The following is a 21807-nucleotide window of genomic DNA, read 5'->3' on the forward strand; positions in this document are numbered from 1 at the left end:
ACCTTGTTGTTTATCCATTCTATATATAATAGTTTGCATCTGCTAATCCCAAACTCCCAATACTTCCCTCCCCCAACCCCCTCCCCACTGGCAACCACAAGTCTGTTCTCTATGTCTGTGAGTCTGTTTCTGTTTCATAGATAAGTTCATTTGTGTCATATTTTAGATTCGACATATAAGTGATATATGGTATTTGTCTTTCTCTTTCTGACTTACTTCACTTACTATAATCTCTAGGTCCATCCATGTTGCTGCAAATGGCATTATTTCATTCTTTTCTATGGCTGAGTACTATTCCCTTGTATATATACACCACATCTTCTTTATCCAGTCATCTGTCAAGGGACATTTAGGTTGTTTCTATGCCTTGGCTATTGTGACTAGTGCTGCTATGAACATAGGGGTGCATGCAGATCAGGCTTCATCTTTTTTTTTTTTTTTTTTTTTTTTTTTTTTGCGGTACGCGGGCCTCTCACTGTTGTGGCCCCTCCCGTTGCGGAGCACAGGCTCAGCGGCCATGGCTCACGGGCCCAGCCGCTCCGCGGCATGTGGGATCTTCCCGAACCAGGGCACGAACCCGTGTGCCCTGCATCGGCAGGCGGACTCTCAACCACTGCGCCACCAGGGAAGCCCGATCAGGCTTCATCTTGATGCCCAACTCCAGTTGGTTGGTTCTGGAGTCCTGGAGCTCTCTGTTTAAGGGAATCTGAGGCCACATCCAGGCCTGGCTGGGAAGAGCACAGTGATTGATTAGCAATGCCTGCCCTGGACGGGAGTGGGGTGGGGTCGTATTGGCTTTCTCATCCCACTCTGTCCTCCAACAAAAGTCCATCCCATTGGACTAGAAGGCACAGGGGCTGCTTCCAGCTCTGCCCCATTTGTTCCAGCAATTGGCAGATCCTAGTGTATATCTAATCTGTATCTCAATTCCCACACTCCTTTGTATTTATTTCTGATTGATCTTTACTGTTCATGGATCCCTAATATCCTAGTTAAAGCTAAATGATTCCTCTATCTTCCTGATCATCAGCAGCTAAAGCAGATTCACCAGAGAGGCTCTCAAACCAAAGGGAGCCTTCAAAGATGCTTTCTGTGACATGCAGGATTCTCTATAAAACCAAACTGTGCCAATTTTGGACTTTCTTTAAGGCATGAACAAGCCACACCGAATGAGAACTCCATTTCAGCCTTGGGCTGTGTGGCCTTGGGCTGTGTGGCCTTGGGCAAGTCATTTATCCTCTCTGGTTCCTTCAGTGCTCGTGAGATTAAATTACGGATGTGATTAAATTGTGAATCTGGAGATGGGAAGATTATTCTGGATTATCTGGGTGGGCCCAGTATAATCCAAGGGGCCTCCGAAGAGGAAGGCAGGAGATAAAAGGGAGGAGAAGGCAGTAGGGTGATGAAGGAAGCAGAGATCTGAGATCACGAGCCAAGGAATGCAGGCAGCCTGTGTGCTGGAAGAGACAAGGAATGGATTCTACCCTAGAGCCTCCAGGAGGAGCCAGCCCTGCCAACATCCGGATTCTAACCCCTTAATACTCATTTTGAACTTCTGACCTCCAGAACTGTGGGAGAATGTGTACTGTTTTAAACCCCTAAATTTGTGGTAATTTGTAAAGCGGCAATAGGAAATGAATACAAGGGCTGTTCCAGAGAAGACCAGAACACTGCCCTTGGTGGCAGGCAGATCTGGGCTTGAGTCCCTGCTCCACTTGCTAGCTGTGTGGCCTTGTGCAGTTCCTAACCTCTCTGAATCTCAGCTTTCTACTCTGCACATGAGAGTAATAAAGAACCAACCTCAGACTGCAGGGAAAATGAAATCAGTTGATACACACCACATGCTTAGAACAGAGTCTGGCGCACAGCACTCAATAAATGTTGGATTTTCCCCCTTCTGTTGGGCCTTAAGAGGCCTACATTCCCAAATACAGGCCCTCTAATCTCCCCTGGGATGCTGCTAGAGCCACCTTCCTGATGCTCCATTTCATTCAGAGTCCCTCCACTGCTCAACAACATTCCATGGCTCCCCAGTACAATGTCTGTAATCTGGTTGATCAAAATCCCCCATAACTGGGCTCCTGCCAGCCTCATCTCCCAGGAAGGAGAAAACAAAGGGATGGCAAAGCTGAAAAGAGTTTGAGGAGACAAACCTTCAGATGTCAATTGAAACGTCACTTTCTCCAGACCCCCTGAGACAGGTCAGCACCCCTGTTGTCCATTCTTGTAGCATCCTGACCTCCACAGCAGTACCAACCTCAGTTGTAATGTGATGATCATTTGTGCTGGGAATATACCACCCATCTCCCCCTCTACAGGTAAACTCCATGGGGGCAGAGACTGGTGCTAGGCATGTAGTCCCTTCTCGATAAGGATTTGTTAAATGAATGAAGAGATGGATGACCAGTCAACAACCGCCCAGGCCAGCTGGGCTGAGGACCCAGAGTTTTTCCTGACAGGCAAGTCCTGGTTCTTAACCACTGAGAGGGCTGCAGAGTTATCGAGACAGGAGAGTTGAGCCCTGGGCCAAGTATCACTGGACACTTGTCAAACCCTCAGCCAAAAATTGTATTGCAAACTTGATTTGGGTTCAAGTAACAGCAAGAGTTAATACTTCTCGGGTGAAGGCGGGTCCCTCGAGCTGTCGGAGATTGTCTGAGGTGAGATGTTGAATTGGAGGGGGGTTGAAAAGGAGGAAGAGATGGGAGGATGCTAGCAGCCCAGGTTTCTGTGCACTCAGCAAGCATCCAGGCCCTGGGCTTTCATCCAAGCTGGGAAGGGGTAACAGCGCTAAGTGGAGCCTGGGTAGGATAAGGAATGAGGAAGCCTCAACTCTGAGACCAGGGGAGGGGACTGTCCTGGTGAGGGGTCGATAAGGCCCACCGCTCCCCCGTGAGCCATGGAGACCCCACCCGCCCAGCTCCTCCTGCTGGAAGAGACAGTTTGCCTCTGGCAGTGGAGGGGGGGTGGGGGGGGACCACCCCGGATGCCTGGGGGGGCTGGGAGAGCCGGCAAGGTTGTTCCGGCCCATTTCTCCAGGATGGGGCTGGGAGAAGCTTGGAGCCCCCTTGCCTGCAGTTCCCCAGCTCTCAGGTGGTGCCTGACAGCATGTCGCTTGATTCTGGGAAAGCTTCCATTTTCCAGGGGGTAGAACAGAGGCCCAGAGAGGGTTAGCAGCTGCTCAGAGCCACACAGCAAGTCCTGAGCAGGCAAGCTTCCCAGTTCCCAGAGAACCCTCTCACCTGTGCTACACATGGCGTGCGCACGCACACACATACACACACACAGGTTTTCTATTACCTTGCCCTTGCCCATCTCCCCAGCCGCATGGCCCACCTCTTCCCCTCCTTCAACTCTGACCCCATCGTGCAGTTTCAAATCCTGGCACCTTTGCCTGAGCTGCCCCTTCTGCCAGTAATGGTCTCTCTCACCGCCCTGTGCCCAGCCACCTGGTAACCTGGTCATCTTTCAAAACCTAGCTCAATTGTCCCTTCCTTCAGTCAGCCTTCCAGGATTGTCCCTTCTCTTCCCACCTACCTGGGAAAGTTGATTACTCCTTCTGCCAGGTGGGTCTGTACTTGGCCAACACATCCATCCTTTCTCAAATCACACTGCTTTTTCATTCTGCCATGTGCACACCTGTCTCAGCCTCTGGACTTCTGTTGCTCCAGTTCCTGACACTAGACCTGACCCTTACTGGAAATGTTTGATGGATTGAGGTAGCCCCCATGCCTGCCCATCCCTCCCCAAAGCCAGCTGTTACGTGAGCTACTAGAAACAGATCAGATACACCAAAGCCACGGCATATTAGGGCAGTTCAGGAACACAGCCTTTTATTTATTTATTTTTAATTGAAGTATAGTTGATGTACAATGTTGTAGGAACACAACCTTTTGAGGTCAGAAAGATCTGGGTTTGAATCCCATCTCTGCTACTTCCTTGCTGTGTGACCTTGGGTAAGGCACTTGCCCTCTCTGGGCTTCCCGTGTCCTTTCTGTAAAATGGAGAACATAATCTCCACCTCATAGGGCTGGTTGGGAGAATTCTCCGGGGTGATACATGTCGTATATATGGCATGGGGCTCAGAGCAAGTGCTTAATACATAGTGTTGCCATAACTCTGTGAGTTATTTCTGGAAGCCCATTTCCCCCCATCCTCCCTCCTTGCTCTGGCCTTGCATCATTCACCAAAGACCCTGTTCTTTTTTTTTTTTTTTCCCTAAAGGAACATTTATTTATTTTTTCTGCTGCGTTGGGTCTTCGTTGCTGCCCGGGCTTTCTCTAGTTGCGGCGAGCAGGGGCTACTCTTCATTGCAGTGTGTGGGCTTCTCATTGTGGTGGCTTCTCGTTGCGGAGAACGGGCTCTAGGTGCGTGGGCTTCAGTAGTTGTGGCACGTGGGCTCAGTAGTTGTGGCTCACGGGCTCTAGAGCGCAGGCTCAGTGGCCATGGCTCACGGGCTTAGTTGCTTCGCGGCATGTGGGATCTTCCCAGACCAGGGCTCGAACCTGTGTCCCCTGCATTGGCAGGCGAATTCTTAACCACTGCGCCACCAGGGAAGTCCCTCTTGCTGTGTTCTTAACAGGGAAGCAGTAAAGCCACACTGGGTCTGCCACTGCCTGGCTGTGTGATCTTGAGGAAGTGACTTCACCTCTCTGAGTCTCAGGTTCCTCCTCTGTTACATAGGGATGGTAACAGCGCCTGCCTGGGAGGGTATCCTGAGATTCAAAGGAGTTAGTGCTTGTGAAGGACCTAGATTAGCACCTGGCACCTACTGAGCACTGGCTGGTAAAGACTCAAGCTCACCATCGTCTTCCGCCACTTCCACGTGTTTCTCCTCCCATTGCCCACCTCCTCCTCCTGCCTCACCCACAATCTACAGCCAATGACTTGGCCTCTTTTCCCTTCACTGTTAGGAAAACCCAAGGCCTCCGAGATGGCTGGACAAGATCCTTCATGTCCTTAGACCTGCCTCCGTCCTCAAGCACTTCCACGGCCACTGATATCTGGCTTTTTCTTTAGAGAACCCTCTTCTTCCAGAAGAATCTGGATCCCCAAAATATAAGGCACATGAAAATGGACGTGCTTGGCTAGAGGGGTCAGGGGACAGGGAGCCACACCCCTCAGTTCCCTGGTTGTCCCCAGGCTCCATCTGAGCACAGCCCCAAACTTCCATTTCATCCATTGACCCTGCCCCCTCCCACCTTGGGTGGGGGGACTTCTTCATTTTTCATCTTGATATAATGTTTCATTTTTCAAATTGAAGTATAGTTGATTTAGAATGTGTTAGTTTCAGGTATATAGCAAAGTGATTCAGTTATACATATATATATATTCTTTTTCAGATTCTTTTCCATTATAGGTTATTACAAGATATTGAATATAGTTCCCTGTGCTATACAGTAGGTCCTTGTTATTTATCTATTTTATATATAGTTGTTTGTTCCTGTTAATCCCAAACTCCTAATTTATCCCTACCTGCCCTTTCCCCTTTGGTAACCGTACATTTGTTTTCTATGTCTATGAATCTATTTCTGTTTTATAAATAAGTTCATTTGTATCATTTTTTTAGATGCCATGTATAAGTGATATGGTATGATATTTATCTTTCTCTGTTGACTTACTTCACTTAGCATGATAATCTCTAGGTCCATCCATGTTGTTGCAAATGGCATTATTTCATTCTTTTTTATGGCTGAGTAATATTCCATTGTGTATACGACATCTTCTTTATGCATTCATCTATCAATGGACATTTAGGTTGCTTCCATGTCTTGGCTACTGTAAATAGTGCTGCAGTGAACATTGGGGCGCATGTGTCTTTTCAGACTAAGGTTTGTGTCTTTTCCAGATATGTGCCATCATTCTGATATCCTCTTAAACCTGCAGAAAAGTAGCAACAGTAGTGCAAGGAACTCCCTTATACCTCCACCTAGATTCTCCAATTATTTATATTTTTCCCCATTTGCTTTACCTTTCTCTCCCTCCCTCTCCCTCCCTCTCTCTCTCTCTGTGCACATCTTTTCGTGAACCACTCCCATTTTGCTTATGGGAAAACTGAGACCCAAGGAGTTGCTTCCGGCCCCTACCTCCATGGTCCCACATTAGAGGCCCAGAACCTTGAGATCTACAAACCTGTCAAGGGCCTACAGAGATATTTGAAACCTGAACTCACTAGCACATCGACCCCAGAACACCAAAAGGCAACTGCAAACTCAAAATTAATACATGTCTGATTAAATGTCTACAACATGTTAGTGAGTCACCTGCTATCCAACGGCACTTGGGTTTAGAAATAGAAAAGCACAGATCACAAGGACACGAAAAATTATTCTTCATAAACCCCGTATATGTGAATTACTTTAACACCTTTTCAGATACTTTTAGCAAAAATGCATATGTGTAATGGGATCCGTAGCGACATTTCGAGGTTTGCCCTGGTATGGGGTGCGGTCCCTGTAACGTCAGAGGTCCCGGAACCTTCAGAGGCCTTAAAACAAGCTCTCTTGGTCCACAGTCCCTTGAGTCTCACTCAAATTGGGCGTAAGATGAAGATTTTTCCATGTATTTTTACAAAGAGGCTGTGTGTACCTTTTTATGTGGGTCATAAAAAAAATTTTTGTTAATTTAAAAACATGGAGCAACACGAGAAATTCGTCATAGCAACGGGGCTGCCTCTCCTATTTTTAAAAAGTGAGCTGTTCCCTCCTCCTCTTAGTACAGAAAGTTTATTTTCCTCCTGGGGCCTCTGAGTCAGAGGCAAGCCCAGAACTCAGTCTGCTGCCTCTGAGGATGGGCTGGGGGTCCTGCTGACCCTCAGGAGCCCCAGCCTCAGGTTCCCTTCAACTGGCATGTCCTCCAGGCGCCCAGATGCCCCTGACATTCCTGGCCAGCACCCGGGCTTCCCTCCCTGTGTTCATCCACAAACTCCCACCTAGGAATACGTCTTCAGAACAGCCCACCTTGTAGGAGCACAGCTGGATGACTTGAGCTGGTTCTGTAAATATCAAAATACTTCCTGGCCAGCTGGGAAACCCCAGCTACACAGGACCCTCTCCTAGGACCACCCTCTGATCCAAGAACTAAAGGGGTAACAACAGGCAAGCGGCGGGCCCAGAATCTTGACTCAGGGCTGCCTTCTAATTGGTCAGAGCCCACGTCCTCTCAGATGAGAGAGCAGATAACCCCGTAGCCTAAGGACTTTGAGACAGCAGCTGAAGGAGGTTGAGAGCACAGTGTGAGTTTGAATCCTGCCCTACCACTGATGAGCTGTGTGACCTAAGGCAAGTGGCTTAACCTCTCTGTGCCTCAGTTCCCTCTCACGGGTAATGATAGTGACAGTGAGTTGCGGTGGGGATGACTCATGTTAACCCAAATAAGGTACTTAGCATAGCACCTGGCACAGAGCAGACTCTGAATAAATGTTTACTATTATTATCATCAACATCATCATCATCTCCTACCTCCTATCCTTCATATCCTTTTGTGACCATCTCTTAGGAACAAAGCAATAAAATCAGAATCTAGCTCCATCAATTACCAGCCGAGTGACCTTGGGCAACTTGCAACACTAATTTCTCATCTGTAAGATAGGGATAATAATAGCCCATGATATATTATATTATTATAATATAATAAGACATACTCGTATCTTGGCTTACGATGAGTGTTCCTAAACACTGGCTGTTATTATTATCAGGGGTCAGAAAACTATTACCCATAAGCCAACTATGTAAATAAACATATTTTGTTTTTGTTTATTTACAAAAACACTGTCTGTTTTTGTAAATAAACATTCATTGGAACACAGCCACACCCATTCACTTATGGATCATCTCTGTCTGCTTTGATGCTATAACCACAGGGCTGAGCAGTTGCAGCGAGAGACCGAATGGCTCACAAAGCTGCAGTATTTACCGTCTTGCCCTTTGACAGAAAGTTTGCCTGATTTGTATCGTTCATACCTTCTTTCACAGCAATAATTACAGTACATATACATTGTGTCTCCCTCAGGGGACGATACATGTTAAGATTTGCTTTCCAGGGATCACATAGCAACCCACGGTTGGGTTCCAGTGGTCCAAAAACCCCATCAAGTTATTCGCAGTAGTCACGTATGGAGAGAGGGTCCCCTAGCTTTCATTGGCTACTCAAAGCCTGTGACCCATGAGGACACAATCACAGGATCGTGAGCACTGGAGGAGCTGGCCTGGGTCGAAACCAACACCCTCCTTTATTTTCCCGGGGTTGCCTGTTCTCGTTCCTGCTCCAGGGCACCAAGACATCGAGGCTTCATTACTAAGGTTTCTCTCTGGGCTGCTTTATTGCCTGTTCTGAAGCAACTGGCTGCCCCCGGTTCAGAACCCTTCGTGTTCCTTTTGTGTGATGTTGGGGTGAAAGAAAGGGCGGCCCAGGAGCTCATTTGGAATTTGACAGAGAAAGCCTGTGAATTATTCCCCCGAGAAAGATGTCTTCCTGTGTCTGACTGGATTCGCTCCTTTGGAGGCAGACGGGAGAACCTGCCATTCCTCATTGGTTTCACGGGATTTTGGTGACGTGCTGTGGAAAACCGCACACAAAGTAATTTGTGGACCTCCCAGATCTGGAGGATCTTGGTGGCCACGCTCCTTGGCTTTGTTTCATGCCCACAGATGTAACGCACTGGATTTGGTTTCCACTATTTGAGGCGTGTTGGTTCCCAAAACCCTAACTGGGCTCTGATGTCCATCTAAGACACCAGGCTGGACTCAGCAACCCGCAGCCCCTGCCTTGACTGGAGGTCATCATACCTGGTGCACCCTGACACCACCGCCACCTGCATGTCCCCTCTTCAGCTCTGTCACCCTTGTTTCTTCCTGACACGCTGTCAGTGAGAGCCAGAGGACAAACAGCCTGCTGGCAAATGTCCCCAGGGTAGCCCAGGTCAAGTAAGGACAGGAGTTCCTCCCACAGACTGCAGGCTGCATGAGGGCTGGGACCGTGTCTGTCCAACTTTCTGCTAAAGCTGGAGCATCTCGAACGACCCCAGCAGAGAACATAGGAACCGATGTTCAGATGGCAAAGTCTACAAATCCGGCAGTATGAGGAAGGAAATCCTTGATCCGGAGTCAAGCTTCAGGCTGTTACATAATTATAATAACACAAATATGACACGGCATCTTTTTTTTCTCACTTACTGGAATATAACAATGACTCTGAACTTGGGATCCATGGCCCCCCTAGGAAATCCACTGGTGGTCTCTCAGGTGGGCATAAACACATAAAATCACGTGTGTGGGGGCACAGATTTTTCGGGGGGGGGTGTGCTTGTCCAGCATTTTCATCAGATTTTCAAAAGAGTTCCAAATATGTAAATAAACATATTTGGAACCTGAAATGGTTGTCAATATGAGATCGTAAATCTGATGCGTAGCTCCGTCCCTACTGTCTTGTACCGTCGCCAGTGCATGACAGGTGCTCGAGACGTTTGCTGAATGAATCATTCACTGAATGACCGTTTCAAACCACACGTTGCCAAACTGTCTGATAATCTGATTTTTCCAATTTTCCAATCTGGAATTTGGGAATCACTGGAATGGATTCTTTTTCTGTCCCAGGAAGGGAGAGGTACATTAATGATGCAAAGAAGAATGAGCATCGAGTGACATTGAAGGGTGCCCACTGCTGGCCAGCAAAGTGTTCTCAGGGCTGCCATTTCCTGCTCCAAGCACTGAAGCAGTTCCCCAAGGCACTTTGCAAAGAAGATGCTTTCTCATCCCAGACGGTTGTCTGCATGCAAAAGTAATGAAACTTCATCTCTTAGAAGACAGTCCAGGATCTAATTAGCCATCTCTTCTACCTAGACTTGCCTCTGATCAACCCCAAAATTTTTCCCCCACGCCAGCTAGAAAATACACATCTTAAAATTCAGTGAATTCGGTAAAGAAGTCTTCCTTTGTAAACAATAGTACCAGAGGCTGCATTGACTAGGCACTCGTATGCATTATAGGGATGGGTGGTGGGCAGAGGAAGGTACACGGGACCATTACTTTTTTGGGAAGCAATCTTGTAAGAGGCGTCAAAGCATTCACAATCTTAGGCAGAGTAGTTGCCCTTCCAGGACTTTGTCCTAAGAAGAGCATCAGAATTGTGACAAAGATTTCTTCACAGAGACAGACAGCTTAACATGATTAAGAACAGCAAAGAAACTGAAAACAACGCAAGTCTTCAGCAGCAGGTGTTAAACAAATTGTAGCATATTAATATGAAACATTAAATCAAGTAAAGTCATGTCTTGAAAATACTCTTGAAACTTCATAAAAATTTAAAAAGTTTTGTTCTTCAAAGGATATCATCGAGAAAGTGAAGACAACCCACAGAATGGAAGAAAATATTTGCAAGTCATACCTGATAAGGGACTTGTATCTAGAATATTAAAAGAGATTTTATAACTCAATATAAAAAGACAAATAACCCAATAACCCAAATTAAAGATGGGCAAGTGATTTAAATAGACACGTCTCCAAAGAAGATATACAAATGGCTAAGAAGCACACGAAAAGATGCTCAATATTGTTAGTCATTAGGGAAACGCAAATCAAAACCACAGTGAGATACCATTTCACACCCACTAGGATGACTGTAATAACAAGTGTTGCAGAGGATGTGGAGAAAAAGGAACCTTCACACACTGCTGATGGGAACATAAAATGATGCAACTACTTTGGGAAAATAGTCTAGCAGTTCCTAAAAAGGAGAAACAGAGTTAACCATAGAACCCAGCAATTCCACTCCTAGCGATACACCCAAGAGAAATGAAAATGTATGTCCACACAAAAACGTAGACACAGATGTTCATAGCAGCACTATTCATAATAGCCGAAAAGTAGAACAAACAAAATATGGTCTCTCCATACAATGGACTATTGTTTAACCGTAAAAAGGAAATGAAGTACCGATAACGGCTACAATGAGGATGAACGTTGAAGGTATTAGGCTGAGTGAAAGAAGCCAGACACGAAGAGCCGCACAGCGTAGGATTCCATCGATATGAAATATCAAGAAAAGGCAAATCTAGAGACAGAAAGTGGATGAGTGGTTGTCAGGGGTTGGAGGAGAACCGAGAATGACAGCAAATGCATACAATGTTTCTTTTTGAGGTAATGAACACGTTCTAGAATCGCCTCTGGTGATAGTTGAACCAAAATAGTATGTTTTGTGAACATACTAAAAACCAGTGAAATAAGCACTTGGGGCGAACTGTATGTGAATTATATCTCAACAGAGCTATTTTATTTGTATTATTACACAATGAATATCACTTATTAAGTGTATGACATATAAATGTATATTGATAATATAAATATATATAAGTATAGGTTAAGTATATATATGTAATGTGTAAATATATATTAAGTAAATGATGCTTGGTGAATATTATATAAAAACACTGTCTTGGAATAGCAGACTGATAACTTCTCAGACCAGCCCATCAAATGGTAAAGAAGAATGAATGCACAGCTCTGAGGGTCTGGGGTAGAGCTTTAAGCCCCTGGAACATTTTTCTCGGAAGCTTCATATTTTAGTTACAAAATTCCAGCACATTTTGCCTTCCACTTCAAAATATGGCCATGTTAATTTTAATATAAAAAATTATTTTCTCCAAATCCATGATAAAAGCGGATATAAAGCTCTGTGTACAGGATGGGAGTACACGAGGGGGTGGGGGAAACGGAAATGCGTAGGTCTGGAGAGAAAAAAGACTAGAAGGAAATATGCCAACGTATTAGCAGTGGTTATCTCCAGGTTGTGGAATTGCAATCTTTTAAAGCTTCCTGACACCTTTTTTCCTTTTCCATATTCACAATGGATGTTGCATAATATTAAAGAATAGACATTTTTTTTTTATTCCAACAGATGACACCCGGGAGGGAAGACATCAGGCAATGTTTTTCTGGGGATGCTTGGCCTGGCCCTCCCTCTGGTGGGAGCACACTCACACCCCTGGGATCAGAGCTGGGCCGAGTGGAATAACACGTGCCCTCATGGAGGCTCCCAGCATCCCTTGCTTTCTGCAGATGCTGGCGGAGACTGTGGACTTCTTTCCAGAGGAGAGATGAGACCAGAAGCTTTGCAGAGTTCTGGGAATAAAGACAAGCAAGATCATCGTTATGTGACAACAGCTGGAGGAGGTAAATAAGGACTGGACCAGATGTCAGGGACAGAGCTCTGAACTGGGTGGACACCAGGAGACAGATGTGAGTTCGAGCTCTTGCTTTGCTTCCAACAGGCTGGATGACCTTAGTCAAGCAAGTCACCATCTCTCTCCAGGCCTCAGTTTCCCCCTCTTTAAAATGAGGCCACTGGGTCCTACTTCTGATGGTTTGTGATTCTATGGTCTCACATCTGCCATCTTTCTTTCTACCATCCATGTAACAAACAACTGGAAGCTCTTCTTACTGACAGCCCAGTACAGCCCCTGCCCCAGGAATCTCAAGGGCCATTCTGCCCCCAAAGGCAGTCTCTAAATTGAGTGACACTTTTCAATTCACCTAATTGAAGAAGACTTTCCAAAGAAGGCGATGTGAGCAAATGGCATCCCCACCCTCTGCACCCCTGAACCTGGTTAAGCGTGAGGATATTTCTTGAGCATCAGCCAGCACTGGTTCTGTGCCATTGAGTAAGACACACACTGTGCTGTTTGCTCGGAGCATATAGGATCAACCCTAACTACCAATAACAGACCCTGTCTCCTGCTCCAGAGGGAGATTCATGTCCAATACTTTTTTTATAAGCTTGCACATCAACACTTGGAGGAATAATCCCATTATTCACATTGTACAGGTAGGAAAATTGAGGCCAGAGAAGTGAAGTGCTCTGCCCAAGGTCACAGGTCAAACAAATGGTAAAACCAAGGTTCCAACCCTGGTCAGTTATACTTCCAAGGTACCTGTGATTTATCAGTGGTTTTTCTTTTTTTTTCTTTTAATTGAAGTCTAGTTGATTTACAGTGTGTTAATTTCTGCTGTACAGCAAGTGATTCAGTTATACATATATATATTCTTTTTCATATTCTTTTCCGTTACGGTTTGTCATAGGATATTGAATGTAGTTCCCTGTGCTATACAGTAGGACTTTGTTGTTTATTCATCCTATATATACCAGTTTGCATCTGCTAATCCCAAACTCTCAATCCATCCCTCCTCCAACGCCTCTCCAAATTTAGCAACCACGAGTCTGTTTCCTATATCTGGCGGTGGTTCTTAACTTTACTGTTTAGGCAGAACAAAAGACCCCAAGACCCGCCTGATCTCGACCTTGGTAATGTCGTAAGAAAGACCTGGAGAAAAACAAAATCCGTTACAATAAACTTGACGCTGAAGCATCGGACTTGCTGTTGACTTTATAAGAGCAAGCTACGAGCTCATACAAATGAATTTACATGATAAAAAAAGTACCCGATAATATGAAAAAGGCACAAAATACATATGGAATCACAACATGAGGAAATTATTCTTTCCAATTCTCTTTCAGCCCTTCTAATGACACCTAGGAAAAAGTCTCCATCTGGTGCTAACAGGTCTTCAACATCTTCTCCAACACTTGCCAATTTCCCTCTATAACAAAGAAAGAGCAGGCTTCAGGCTCAGAGCCCACAGGCAACAGTATCCAGAGCTAACATTTAATGATACTGTTTTATTGTTTATGGGGGGCGGCGATATTTTATGGTTACCTCCTATTCGAGGAAAGTGGTAACTGGTTTTCTGTTTGCTGTGGTCATATAAATTTTCCTTTTGAGCTACATTTACTGATTTTTTAATGAATAACTTTACTCACATTTTTTAATGAGTAGATTTAAAGAAAAATATTAAATTCATGACACCAGAGAGGTGGTCTACAAGCAGGGCAAAAATAAAAAAGGTGGCGTTGGAACAATTGAGGCTCAAGAAACTCTGCCCCATGAAATTAAAAATAACCCAGCCATGTAATTTTATTGTCCTGAAAGTACATTGCAAGTTACCTAAATAGCACAAATTCACAGTAGCCCATCACGATTAAAGCAGATTTTTGAGGGCTTACGTATGCAGTTTCTGTAGCAACAGAGATATAACTGAATTATATTCAAACCACTAGACCTATGTGCCTGAAAGTCTAATTATTGGAAAATTATAGACCTAAGAAACACAGCTATGCCTCACCGCACACCACAGGTTTGACCGAATACCTCATGGTAATTGGATAAACCCCATCTACATAGAAGCCATGTGGAAAGGAAGAACCCTCCCCCCCCCAACTGTGGTGCCCTCAACCACCTGTGTATGTGGAATTACATTTATTCATTCACTCACTCATTCAGTCATTCAGCCATTCTTTGCAGTGTTTACGTAGCCCCTGTGATATGCACTGGAAAATACAAGGAAGGACTGCAGCGAGCCTCCAGTCCAGAAGGGGGCGCCAGACGTGAAGCCCAACTTCACATACCTGAGCGCCTGACTGCCGAGTGGGCTCTGAAAAGAGCATCATTGTTTGAAAACAAGTAACAAAGGAACTTGCCTACCCTGTGGGTAGTCAGGGAAGGCTTCCTGGAGGTAGTGACCATCAAGTTGCAACCTAAAGAAGGAATAGGCGTTAACTACGGGAGGTGGGAGAAGAGAGGGATAAAAGGGCAGGTGTGTCCATGTACGTGGATGAGCTTTCAGGTCCCACGTGCCCCTCCCAAAGTGAGCATCTCACCCTGGTGCCATCACCCAAGCGTGATCCTTGGATTCAAAGATACGTATTTCATGTCTTGAGCCTAAATGCAAGCCAGCAAGTGTATCTGTCCTTCAGTGGGGGAAACGGCTATCCAATCCCAACACTGGGGAAAAACTGAGAGATGGTGCGTGGGTCTCCAACACCAGCCTCCCTGTGGGATTTGAAAGAGTGATTCTGACCACTCAGAACTGTTATCGTAGGCAACAACATGGTGGATCTCAGCCAGGAACTCTGGGAAGTTTTCAAGTCTGCAAGCCCAGGCCACGCTCAGGCACAAGCAAGCCGTGCCCAGGCTATTAAGTTAGACTCCCTGGGGGTGGGGTCTGGTGACCAGTAAAGTGTAAAGCTCCCCAGAGGAGTCCAACTTGTGGCCCAGGCTCAGAACCACATAGGGAACCTAGCCTTATGGAGGATTCAAATCTAGAAAGACGTACTGAGCGCCTACCACACACCAGGCGCTGGGCAGGGGGCAGGATGGAGGGTGGTGGATGGTGAGAATCAAATCCCCTGTCATTTAAGAATCACTACGGGGACTTCCCTGGTGGCACAGTGGTTAAGAATCCGCCTGCCAATGCAGGGGACACGGTTTCAAGCCCTGGTCTGGGAAGATCCCACATGCCGCGGAGCAACTAAGCCCGTACACCACAACTACTGAGCCTGCGTGCCACAACTACTGAAGCCCACGCACCTAGAGCCCATGCTTCGCAGCAAGGGAAGCCACCGCAATGAGAAGTCCATTCACCGCAGTGAAGAGTAGCCCCTGCTCGCTGCAACTAGAGAAAGCCCACGTGCAGCAACGAAGACCCAGTGCAGCCAATAAATAAATTTTTTTTTTTTTTTTTTTTTTTGCTGTACGCGGGCCTCTCACTGTTATGGCCTCTCCCCGTTGCGGAGCACAGGCTCCGGACGTGCAGGCTCAGCGGCCATGGCTCACGGGACCAGCCGCTCCGCGGCATGTGGGATCTTCCCAAACCAGGGCACGAACCGGTGTCCGCTGCATCGGCAGGCGGGCTCTGAACCACTGCGCCACCAGGGAAGCCCAATAAATAAATTTTTAAAAAAAGAATCACTACGGAAGCACGGAGCCTAGGTAAAGATGAAAAGTGCTCTGGTCACACGAATTGCCTGGCGGATCTTGTTAAACTGCAGATTCTGATTCAGCACGTCTGGGTTGGGGCCCAAGAGTCTGCATTTCTAAAGAGCTCTCGTTTCACTGCAGGAGTGTGGCGAGGCTCTGAGGGAACCTCTCAGATCTCAGCTTCTCCCCACCGTCTCTCCACCACTCTGATGGCCCTGAGCATTGCCCGGAGGCGATCACAAACTGTAGGGAAACAACAAAATGCACCCTCGCCACCTGCCAGGTGTGGACACGTGTCCCTCAGACTCCAAAGGTCCGGTGACCACCTCCAGCTGTCACCCACACACGTCCCCAGAGCGTGGGGGCAGATCTCAGGAAGGAAGAGAAGGGGAGGGGGTGGAGACGGGGTCGATGGCTGTCATAAAGGGTAAACCATCTGCACGGCAGCAGCCCCCCACTGCCTGTGGAGTCCCCCATCTGGGGCCAGAACAAAGGCAGAGAAATTCAGGAGGCTTCAGAGAGCAAAACAGCCTCAGACGGACTTTCCTGGTGGCGCAATAGTGAAGAATCCGCCTGCCAATGCAGGGGACACGGGTTCGAGCCCTGGTCCGCGAAGATCTCACATGACGCAGAGCAACTAAGCCCGTGCGCCATAACTACTGAGCCTGCGCTCTAGAGCCTGTGAACCTCAACTACTGAGCCCGCGTGCAACAACTACTGAGCCCGTGAGCCACAACTACTGAAGCCCGCGTGCCTAGAGCCCGTGCTCCGCAACAAGAGAAGCCATTGCAATGAGAAGCACGTGCACCACAACGAAGAGTAGCCCCCGCTCGCCGCGACTAGAGAAAGCCCACGCGCAGCAACGAAGACCCAACGCAGCCATAAATAAATAAATTTATTTTTTAAAAAAACCAGCCTTGGAGGCTCTCCTGCTGCGAGCCCTCGTTTCTAATTAATCACCCGTCCTTGGCAAATCAATTGTACCTGTTTCACAAGCAGTACTCCAAGGGCGAGAGGTGGGGTGGGAGCCGGAGCAGAGGTCATTGGTAGTGAATTCGTGGGGAGGGAACAGTGGGGTCAGCCCTGACCCATTCAGCAGGGCCAGAAAGGAATGGATCAGGGGACAGGAATGCTTGCAGAGGCCAGGCTGGTCATAGGACTCAGTGGGCTGGAGGGGTGGGGGCGTGGGGGGTTAGTAGAGACCGCCCTGGGGACTAGGGCCAAGTGGACACTGTACCACCCAGTAGGGTGGCAGCTACTCAGTTCCACTGCCAAGCAGAAATGTAGACCCATTTCTGCATTTCTGGAAGATGTGCTAGGGCTTCCTTTTTGTTTTTGAAAATATGTTTTCTTTAAAGGTGAGATCTCCTGGCTTCTAGAAGTTGGCTCAAATTGTTTTCAAACATCCTGCCACCCATCCAAATACGTCTTGGAGCCACGTACGGAGTGCAGACTGCCAATGTGTAACCTCTGAGAGAGTGGACTGTAGGAATGACGTGGGAAATCAAATGGCCTGTGGGTGTGGACGTCCTCATGGGGCTCAGAGCAGGAGAACGTGGGTGGACGACTTCCAAAACACAAGGGAAGTGCCCGGAAGGCCTCCAGAAATCACTGGGAGAGACAATGAGGGGAGAGTGAGGTCCTGCAAGTAGGGACCGAATGCCCTTGTACTTTGAGAGTTATGGTCCCTGCAACCCCGTTTGCATTGCTCCATGTACGTCTTAGCAACAGTACTTACTGAGCACATACTGTGTGCTGACACCATGCCAAGTGCTTTATGTGTATTTACTCATTTAATCCTCACAACCTCCCTGTGAGGTGGGTATGACTATTAGCCCCACTTTACAGATAAGGAAACTGAGGTTCCGTTAAGTGACTTACCCAAGTCACACAGCTAGCAAGTGGTAGAGCCGGGATTCAGACCCGGGCAGTCTGGTTCTAGAATCCATTCTCTTAACTATAGGCAGCCCTGCCTATCCTAAGTCCCAAAGAGCCTTGGGCAGAGCGCAGCACACAGTAAGTGCTCAGAAAATGTCTGTTTCATTGAACAGAGCCTCTGGGAATTAGACGTACTAGAATCCAATGCTATTATTTCGACCGATTTTGTGTTCCTATTTTAAGAACTGGTTTGTGGTTTCTGCTGGGACGGGGTCCTTGCCCAGGTGATGGTATGAAGTCACCCAGGCACGGTCTGTAAAGACAAGGAATACCCGTCCTCCCCTCCAACTGTCCACCCCTGACTCTGCAGCCTCTTGCTTCTAGTCTGTCTCCAGCCTGGCCACCCTACTGCAGCTCTCAGGCTCTGCCTCCCTCCTGGGCTACGACTTCAACTTCCAGATCGATTTCAGACGTAACCCTAGAAGTCCGTCTTAGCACTGGAGCCTTCCGAGTCACTTTTCTGGCCGTGGCATTTATCTAAAAGAGGAGGAGGGGGTCATCGGCACAAGGCTAAGCATTGTGGGGGCTGTTGAAGCCTTTTAAAAGTTCCCTTTGGGACATTTAAAACCCTCAGATGGAAATTTTCACTGTCTGGAAGGCAAAGTGTCCACCCGTGGGAATTCCAGTTCCCCACCTGCTGCTCATCACCGTACGGGAAACGCACAAAATAGGACAGGCTGCGCAGCAATGCAGCTGCTGTTGAAGAAATTGGCCACTGAGCCCAAATGCAGGCTTTCCTTTTTAATTGAAGTGTAGTTGATTTACAATGTTGTGTTAATTACTGCTGTACAGCAAAGTGATTCAGTTATACATATGTGTGTGTGTATATATATATTCTTTTCCATTATGATTTACCATAGGATATGGAATATAGTTTCCTGTGCTATATGGTAGGACCTTGGTGTTTACCCATCCTATATATAAAAGATTAACATTTGCTAATCCCAACCTCCCACTCCAGCCCTCCCCCAACTCCCACCCCCTTGGTAACCACCAGTCTGTTCTCTATGTCTGTGATTCTGTTTCATAGATAGGTTCATTTGTGTCATATCTTTTATTTATTTAGTTAGTTAGTTATTTTGCAGTACGTGGGCAGGCCTCTCACTATTGTGGCCTCTCCCGTTGCGGAGCACAGGCTCCGGATGCGCAGGCTCCAGATGCGCAGGCTCAGCGGCCATGGCTCACGGGCCCAGCCGCTCTGCGGCATGTGGGATCCTCCCAGACCAGGGCACAAACCCGTGTCCCCTGCATCGGCAGGCGGACTCTCAACCACTGCGCCACCAGGGAAGCCCCGTATCTTTTATTTTATTTCATTTTTTTGACTGCACTGTGCAGCTTGCGGGATCTTAGTTCCCCAGCGAGGGATCGAAGCCAGGCCCCTGGCAGTGAAAGCACCAAGGCCTAATCACTGGACCACCAGGAAATTCCCTGTGTCGTATTTTAGATTCCACATATAAGTGATATCATTTGGTATTTGTCTTTCTCTTTCTGACTTACTTCACTTAGTGTGATGATCTCTAGTTGCATCCTTGTTGCTGCAAATGTCACTCTTTTTTATGGCTGAGTGGTATTCCATTGCATATATGTACCACATCTTCTTTATCCATTCACCTGTTGATGGACACTTACGTTGTTTCCATGTCTTGGCTATTGTGAACAGTGCTGCTATGAACATAGGGGTGCATGTATCTTTTTGAATTAGAGTTTTGTCTGGATATATGCCAAGGAATGAGATTGCTGGATCATATGGTAATTCTGTTTTTAGTTTTCTGGGCTGAAGTTTTTCCACAGTGGCTACACCAACTTACCTTCCCACCAACAGTGTAGGAGGGTTCCCTTTTCGCCACACCCTCTCCAGCACCAAATGCAGGCTTTTAAATCACATGGTTCTAGTTCCAGATCTGCTGATAAACGTTCATTCACTTATTCACTCACTCATTCATTCATTCAACAAATATTTATGGCACGTGCTGTATTCTAAGCACTGAGGTGGTTGCTAAGGAAGCTGTGCAAAACCGACGGGTCTTGGTGAAATTTACAGTCAGGAGGTCAGATGTCTTCTCTAAACATCAGCTTCTTTTTCTGTAAGGTCGGGGTGCTGATGAAGATGTAAGTTCCCCTCAAAAGTCCTTTTCCTCCACGGTGCAGCTAATCCCTACCTCTAGGAGAAGAGTATCCTCGTGCCACAAAAGGAGCACTGGAAAAAGAGTCGGGACGCAGCCTTCTGGCTCAATGCTCCTGCTTAGGTCACTTCCCCACCCTGGCCCTCAGTTACTTCATCAGTAAAATGAGAGGGCTGGACTGTGTGATTTTTAAGAGCTTGTCTTTCTTTAACCATCTGTGATTCTCCGATTCAAATATTCGTGATTCTAGCATGAGACTAGCCTGTGACTCCAGGAATGGACCTTCTCCTGTTCTGGGAGCAAATCTCCTCCTTATGGGATGCCTTTCATCATGACGGCGGCAGAAAGGGACTCATGAAGTGAGCATGAAGGGCCGTGGGGCGCCTCCTAGGAGCTGCTCTCCCAGGATCCCCAGAATCACTAAATTTATCTTCCCCGTCATGCTCTTATTCTCTGAAAATTTAATGGCACAACCATAAGCTGCCTGAAGACCATAGCTGACCCATCACCAATAAATCAGAAACTCCCGGTGATGCTTTTGAATAAATGATAGCCCCTCTGATCAGTGGGCAGGCGAGCGGGGGCTGTTTAACGTACCTTGGGAGAGAGCTCAACCCGCACTCTGCTGGGGTGGGAGGCTAACGTACCTTGGGAGGCTCAACCCGCGCTCAGGGAGTGTGGTGAGCAGATCGAGAGGCCCCTGGAGTCATCCCTGGGTATTTGGACGGAACCAGGCCCAAGCTCTCTCAGTCACGGCTGGCTCTACCTTGCCTGAAGAAAAACATCCCGCAGAGAGAGGGAAAAAATGTCCCAGGGTGTATGGTCGGGCCACTCAAGGGGGCTGTTCTCTTGCTCTCTGTACGTCCCCTGCTGGACCAGCCCCTGCTTCACCTGCACCTGCTCACGTGACCGTACCTGCCCCCCCCCCACCCCCCCGCAAGTGATTGTCCTAATCCTTAGCCCAGAGCGGCTCCATCTGCTAGTTTATTAAAGGGAAACACCTGGCCTCGTGATGGTCATTAACCTGAGGGCCGGGAGGGGCGTGTCCAAGCTGCTGGTTTCCCGGGTAACTGATGAGCCCACGTGATGGCGGTTCCCCATATAAGTGGCAGCCTCCCTCCCCCCCCCACGCCGTGGTGAAAAGAGTGCCGCCATGTTCTGCTCGCTGTTTGCTGCGCACGGTGGGGTGTCGCTCCAAGACCTTGCTTCAGACGTGTAAGACCCCCGTCCAACAAACCACTGACGTCTCTGTCACTGTCTCCAGGCTCTTTCTTCGGTTTCGAGACTGGGCCAAGGCTCGCGGGCCCACGGGGTGCAGCCCAACATGGGATTGTGGAAAGAGACATCAACTTAGAAACCTCAATTACAATCCCAGCTCCTCTCAAAATCCCCTGCTTGGCCAGTTTGTTCATCTAGAAACTGGGGGTCCCAGGAAACAAAGACGTGTGCTCCTTTTGACCTTGCACGTCTCAGTGGTAACCACGACGGGCGCCATTTTACACAGAGGAGGAAATAGAGGCTCAGAAGGATGAAGTCTCAAAGCAAATCGGGATCCGGCAAATGCCCGAGCCCCCGACGCCATGCACTGTCTCCCACCATGGGAGGCCTGGGAACTCTTTGACTGTTTTTTCACTTTTGGGGGCTGAAGCCCCTGGGAAGTCCCAGCTGCACAGCCCACGCTGGGGCCTCTGGGGGCCGGTTGCCGTGGGCTGCTGTGATGCACACCATCTTCCTACACGGCCCCGCCTCTGCGTCCCTCCCACTGTGGCAACTCCGAGAACCAGGCAGATGGGCAGCCGTGGATCCAGATCCTTTGGAGTCGGTTCCTGGTGGGTGGTGCGTCCAAGGACATCCCACGCCCTGCCACGGGCTGTCTGGAAATTGCAGCGGACCCTGGATCATGGGAAGCAGCTCCGCTTGGAAACAGGTGAGGAAATG

General features: G+C 47.7%; 1 long non-coding RNA gene across 4 annotated transcripts in view; it reads left to right on the forward strand.

Annotated features, from left to right (window-relative positions):
* Positions 1–21015: 21015 nt before the first annotated feature.
* Positions 21016–21807, forward strand: part of LOC307196911 — a 106309-nt gene continuing 105517 nt past the window's right edge. For all 4 annotated transcript variants that reach the window (XR_013831282.1, XR_013831283.1, XR_013831284.1 and 1 more), the window contains exon 1: positions 21016–21796. This is a non-coding gene — a long non-coding RNA (uncharacterized lncRNA). The remainder of the gene's footprint in view (positions 21797–21807) is intronic.

This window comes from Stenella coeruleoalba (genome assembly GCF_951394435.1).
Source record: "Stenella coeruleoalba genome assembly, chromosome: 14".
NCBI lineage: Eukaryota > Metazoa > Chordata > Mammalia > Artiodactyla > Delphinidae > Stenella > Stenella coeruleoalba.